At 29.4% G+C, this 7,340-nt stretch overlaps 1 non-coding gene across 1 annotated transcript; it reads left to right on the top strand.

The window, feature by feature from the left end:
• Positions 1–709: 709 nt before the first annotated feature.
• Positions 710–815, top strand: LOC120888740 (U6 spliceosomal RNA). The gene has a single exon (XR_005732431.2). It is a non-coding gene; the product is annotated as a U6 spliceosomal RNA (small nuclear RNA).
• Positions 816–7,340: the final 6,525 nt, after the last annotated feature.

Raw genomic sequence — 7,340 nt, forward strand, 5'->3', positions numbered from 1 at the left:
TGTGTCTGTATGTATAACTGTCTCTTTCTCACCCTCTTCTTATAAAGCTACCAGGATTCAATCATGAGAGCTGCAACCTAATGACCTGATTAAATCCTAACCACTTCCCAAAGGCCCAGTTCTAATCACCATTGTATTAAATTTTTGCCCTTTTAACACCTCACAATGGGAGTTCAATTTCAGCATATAAAGTCTTGGTAGACCCTCAGACCATAGGCAATCCATAGAATCAGGTAAGATTGCACTTAAGATTTACTTAGATGTGCATGATATTAATCACCTGTGATTTTCACCTAACAGAAGAAAAAACTAGATTGTTTGTATAAGAAAACAAATGTAGAGACACTGATTAAATTAAATGTATGATTAAAATTTGTAATTGTCAAAGATATTGAAATAAATTCCACAAACTTTTTACAGCTGGTAATATTTGAATAGGAATTGGACTCCAGAAATTTTGCTTTCTAAAGCATTATTAATCTTTACTAAATTATATTTTTTAATCTTTTAATTTTATATTATCAATTATCTCCTCTTCAAATCTGTCACCTTCTTTTATTTATCTAGATGAACCATATTAACAATAATAGTAATAAATTACATATTAATTTAAGGAAATAAATATTAATATTAATGATATACACTAACATATTAAATATCCAACTCATTGTTAGACTATACATTATGAATGTCACAAATCTTCCTTAGTGTGCTCACTTTGGCACCACATATACTAAAATGGGAAAAATGCAGAAAATATCAGTATGGCTCCTGTGCAAGTATGACATGCACATTGTGAAGTGTTTATATATTATATAAATTTCTTAGTAACAGGTAACATTTAAGGACTGCTAAACTTTTCTTACAAAATTGATAATGAAATCTAGGGTCTGATTTCACCTAACACTTCTGAATGCATAAAGTCATCATATTGTTCTTTGTCTATTAAAAGATACAAGGAGATAGTATGAATATTTTATGAAGGTTGGAGTCCCTGTTGTACAGTTAGATTTGCACAAACACCACCAACATCACTTCTAATATTCCAGTGTTACTCACCATTATTTTCTTTTTACAATGTATAAGCTAACCACTTAGTTTTTGTGACTTTATGTAAAGTGACTTCTAGTTGAGCTAAGGATTTCTTTGAAACATCAGTTCAATAATCATTTTGAACTACCACATACTGAGTTTATGTTGAATATACAAAGTTTCTACACACAGACATATGCTTGAGTGGCTCGTGATTTGTGCCCAGCCAGACTTCGGCAAATGAGTTTAGAAATTGTATTACTAAGACTTCTGTCACTATAATGAATTATCTTAGTTAATAAACTTATAAAGAGAAAGATCTATTTGGGCTCATAATTCTAGAGGTTACAGTCCAAGATCAAATAGTCTCATTTCTTTCTGCCTCTGATGAGGGCAGTACATCATGGAGATATATGGCAAATCACTCACCATTTGAGCCAGGAAGCAATAGTGGATAAGGTAAAGCTAAGAGCTCCACAAACCCCCTCATAGCCACTTCCCCAACTACCTGAAGAAATCCCAGTAAGCTCCAACCCCTTATGCTTCTACTGCCTCTCAATAATACAGTCCTGGATACAAGCCTGTATCATGTGGAACTATGAAATCTTACCCAATCTACAGCAGGAGTGAAGAATGCTTAGCTTATTTTAAGAAGCATAAGTAAGTATACAGTTATGATTTACACTAGGATAAAGTGGTTTTGTAGGACTTTTTTTTTTTTTAGAAATGTGTATCTCTTAAGGTTTGAATATCCCCTCTGAAAATTCATTTGAAATTTAATTGCCATTTTAATAATATGAAGGTATGAGACCTTTAAAAGTTGAAATAGATCATGGGATCACTGATCTCATGAGTGTATTAAGACCTCATCACTGGAGTGGAATAGTTAAATTGAGAGCAGGTTTTTATTAAGTGAGTACAGTCATTGATTTCATGCCTTCACACACAATTGTTCTTCCAACTGAAGGAGATGAAGCACAAACACTCCCACTGAGTTCTGCACCATGTTCTTAGACATTCTGGTATCTATAGTGTAAGAAATAAATTCATTTTCTTTGGAAATTATCCAGGGTCATGTGCCATAACAGCAGAAAACAAATGAAAACTCTGATATTTTAACATAATATTATTTTCATTATTTTTATAGAATATATGATTGCATGTTACTACTCACTTGTTTAAATTCTGTCTTATTCTACATATCTAAGAGTCATTTTATAACCAACTTTATTGTCATTTCTTTGCTGTAAAGTTTATAATTATTTGTAAAATATATGCCAAGAAAATCACTAAGAAAACTCATACAACATAAAATACTTGATATTTTAAATAATTTTCCAAGCCAATCACTTCATATTTTCCAAATCAGTGATTGCATCAGGATTAGAAATCATTATTCTTTCTTGAACAAGGAAGCATATAATAAAATAAATTAATAAATGAAAGCACAAATTTATGAGTATAGAACTGAACACTTATTTTTTTAAATCTTTTCAGTTATTATTTATTTTCATGCATTGGGTATTTCAAAAGTAAAGTGAATCTCTCAGGACCAAAGTTTTAACTGAATAAAAAAAAAATGATTCTTCCTAAGTTACAAATATTTTCCATATCAACTTTTCCTAAACTTGGATTTAGTTCTATTTTAGGAAGCATCTCAAAAGTAGTTAATTGTAACCCATCAATAACTAATAATGTCAGCTAATAATGTCGGTGTCCACAGCATGAACTCTGGAGTCAGACCAATGGGATAACATTACTCTTCTACATTTTAGGACACAAAATTCAGAAATTTATATAGTATTGCTATGTCATGGTGTTACATGTGGAAAAAGGAGGTTAAATAACATCAACTCATTTATTCTTAATAAAGGATTTAGTATTTGCTACAATTTTTTATGATGAATATTTAAAATGATTAATTATAAGGCAGAAACATGTAAATGGAATTAAAATCCTCAATTTGTAAAACCACTAAAATTCTACATTTAATAAAAATTATACATTTCCATTAAATATTCTAAAATATCTTAGTTTCTTATCTTTTCTTTAGTATTAAGTAATGTTAACATAAACATCCATGAAATCATGTATATTTTTCATGAAGTAACATACATTTCACAACGTATGTTGATAGATTTAATAATGTAGCAATAATCAATGCAGATGCTACTGGAAGACATTACAAAACTATAATCATCTTGAATTTGACTTCTCAAGATTTTTTTTATTAAGGTTTAAGTAACATATACAAATATTATATATATATGGTATACAACATGATTTTTTGATATACATGTACATATGGTAAAATGCCTACCATACTCAAGTTATATCTTATTATTTATGTTTGTAGTACATTTAAAGAAAAATGATTAAATTGAATAATATGTGATTAAATTGTTTAGAAGCCAAGCAATGCTCATGCTATGCCAAGTAAGAATAGCATATTTTTTTTTCTACTTTTGCAATTTCAAAGATTTCTGAGTCAATTTAATCCTTGGTATTTTTCATGCTATACCAAAAATAAAAGATACGTGAGTTGTCCTTATTTTTTATAAAAGGCAGTCATACAATTAATGATTTTTGAAAGCATATATTAATTTATATGGTTATTATTTTCTAAACTGTTATTTAGGTGTTTTTCCCTTAAGCAAATACCAAATACTGAAGTGATATTAGATAGACTTATATATTCTCTGATTTCTTTCTCAGGAGATTCATTGTTAGTGTATAGGAAAATTATTGATTGATGTGTGCTGATCTTGTAACCTGCCACCTTTCACATTCACAAATCAGCTCTAGAAGGTATTTTGTTGATGTTATTATTGTTATAAGTATAGGATCATATCATCATCAAATAAAGATAATTTGACTCTTATTTTCCTATTCGTATCTCTTTCATGTTCTTCTATTACCTGATTGCTCTAGATAGAGTTACAGGACTTGGAATAGCATAATTAGTATTATTGAATAAGAACTGTAAGCATGTACATCCTTGTTTAGTTCCGATTCTAGAGAAAATGCTTTCAATTTTTCTCCATTCAGTATGAAGATGACCTTGAGTTTATTGTATATTGTCTTTACAATGTTGAGATAAGTTGCTTCTATACATAATTTCTCAGTGTTTTAGCATGAATGTATACTAGACTTTTTTGAATGTTTTTTCTGCCTCCATTGGGATAATCATATGACTCTTGTCCTTAACTCTACTTAAGTGGTGTATTGCCTCTATTGATTACTATATGTTAAACCAATATTTCATTCCAGGAATGAAACCTATTTGATCATGGTTTGTTATATTCTTAATGAGTTTTTCAATGTTTTGTCATGGTTTTATTAAGAATCTTTTCATCTATGTTCATCAGAGATATTGGTCTGAATATTTTCTCCTTGATGTATCTTTGTCTGGTTTTGATATCAGGCCAGGGCTTGGCATATGCTGGACTAGAACATTGAACATAAATTTTGAATGGTACTAAAGATAGCATATAACAATTTTGTTAGAAATGTTAGGTGATTTTATAAGAAATATCTGTGTGTGAACCCTCTGATACCCTCCATGAATTACTATTAGTATATTTACTTTCTAAATGAGAATAATTTAGCCCAGAATATTTAAAAATCTTAACTGAACTCGCACTCTTGTTAATAATATGACTTTGAACCTAGAATATTTGCCTTCTACTTCCTATTAGACATATTGCCTTTAAGAAGTCAAAGCGATAACTATACACTTTTCTGATCAGAAAAAGCAAGAATCAGATGATGATAGGGTAACTTGTGGACATCAAAATTTTCCCGCAGGGATATTTGATATGAAATTATAAACTTTCCAAGATCTCCACAGCAGGCAAGTCTCTGGTTTCTGATCTTCTCTGTTTTGAGCTTGAATTTCTGTCATCAATTTATCTTTGCATGAAGAACTATTGCCTTCTCCCTTGGTGTTACTGTGTGTGTGTATATATGTTTGTGTGCATGCATGGAGGTGTATGTGTTTTCCAAGACATGAGCTTTTAATAAGAACAGATTTTTCATAACTAATTATTTTTAAATTGTTTTTGCAACTATCTACAATGTTTTACCAACCATTTTTTTCCTCCTGAAGACCCCTGAACTTATTATTCAGATTCTTTAACATAGTTTCTCCTCACTAAAAGTTTTCTGAATTTACTCAGAAAAATTAGAATGATTATCTCTAATCCCATAATGATCAAACCATATCTTTTCATTACTACTTTGATTTAAATTCTTTTTGAAGCTCTCCTGTCCAATGATTCCTTCCTTTCCCAAGCCCCACATCAGTGTTGTGAAGTACAAATTCCTTACATATCTTATATCCTAGGAATTCTGATAGTTTCTGATAAATACAAGACAATAAAATATGCAGGGTAAATGAGTTTTTCAGGGAAACCAAAGATATTACTCCTATCGAAAAAAACCTCAACAATTACACATCAGATGTAAAATTAAATAAACTGTCACTATAAAATATTTCTGAAACTATGCTTACATAATTATTAATATTATTATTTATAATATTTTTATTACAATATTTTTATATAACCTTATTACTGCTTGGGTGATTATGATTTAAGTACTCTGAAGAACCATATTCATGTATGCTCTTTTTTTCTTAAATACAGAAATATGCTCAACTATTACTATTACCTCACATCACAGAAAATTATTTTCTGATGGCTCCCTTACTCATTTTACTGAAGAAAATATCAAATTTTGAACAACTCCTTCTGTTTGGCACTTCTCAGTTAACTTCTGAATATGTTAAATTTTCAAACAATATCAATGGCTTTTAAATATGATCTTTGCATCAACCACATAATATGCTTATTCATTTTAGACATCTAAGTTGACATGAGCATTTGCAGAGACAGATGTTCATGGGAGTATATTAACATGCAGGCATCAGTGTTATGCTTGTCTCATGTATTGAGTCTTAGTTTCTAAACTAGTATTTAAGTCAGTTTCACAGAATGTTTCAATGATTTATATGGTCCTTCATTTCAGTAAACTAGTAAATGGTTCTTAAAAGCAGCCAGCCACATAACCAACCTAGAGGTGCAGAAAAACTACCAAAGGATTTTGCCAAAGAACCAGATGCTGTCTCTGGAAGAAAATTTCCCAGTTTGGCAACAGGAGCTGAGAGCGTCATCCAAATGATTCCTCCACACTTTGGAAGTCAGTATTTTCAAACAACCTTAGCACACAAAAAACAGTTTGAATAGCACTAAAGATACAAAAAAAAATAATAATGAGTCTTTGGGGCTTAGATTAGTGTATATATTATGCATGCTAATCACTGCATTTTTAAAACTTAAAATAACAAGTTTTTACAAATGATTTAAAGGAAGGGATAGCAAGCATGTGTGTTTAGAGGAATCAAAAGTGTACCTGTAAAGCTCTTCAAAATATATAAAGGTGTTTTACAATCCTTTTTTTGCTTGTGGGATATAATAGTAAGAAAATCAGAGTAGTGACTTGACTTGGAAATTGATCTGGACAAGCTTGAGGGTGTGTGAGTTTTCCTTTATGTTTTGTATTGATTTTGTTTATTGTAATTATTTCAAAACAAGTAAAATCAGCATAATTTAATTTACTATTTAAAAATAAAAAGTTAGAATATATTAAAGCAATTCAGAGTGCAAAAGAAAATATGGGCCTGAACAGAAACATTAAATAAATAATTTATTTATTTTGAGCATGAAGTCAGATAACAGTTAAATATTTAACAATATTTTTTTCTCCTGATTTGTACCAGTAAAACTGACCCTCAATTTCTCATGTTGTTCTGAGTTGAGACCTTCTGATAAATAAATTTAAATAGCTACCAGTAATTGGCAAATTATGTGCAAAGTAACTAATATTTAAGAAGTAACTGTTAATGAGAATTTCATCAAAATATTTACTAAATTATGTACAGTAGAGTAAAAATGAACAAATATTCTCTATATTCATATATCTCTGTAAATGTATTTAAAATCTTTTTTACTACATGAGAATCATTTAGATTTTTAGGAGATATTAAAAATTCTTATAATATGATCTGTTCAAATGTTTTGATTTTTGATTCAATGTTTCTGGTTTGTTGAAAAAATTTATTATACTTCTTGCATCGCCAAGAGTGATATATATGATTTTCTAACAATAAAGAAAATAATTTGTTTTCTGAATTTAATTTTATATTATTTGAATACTCAATTGAATTGTAAAATAATTTATTAGTGCTAAAATAAAATTGGTTTAAAGTAATTCATTTTTGAAGCAATTTGAAAATAACTATCCTAAGG

The sequence above is a fragment of the Ictidomys tridecemlineatus genome, chromosome 6 (assembly GCF_052094955.1).
Source record: "Ictidomys tridecemlineatus isolate mIctTri1 chromosome 6, mIctTri1.hap1, whole genome shotgun sequence".
NCBI lineage: Eukaryota > Metazoa > Chordata > Mammalia > Rodentia > Sciuridae > Ictidomys > Ictidomys tridecemlineatus.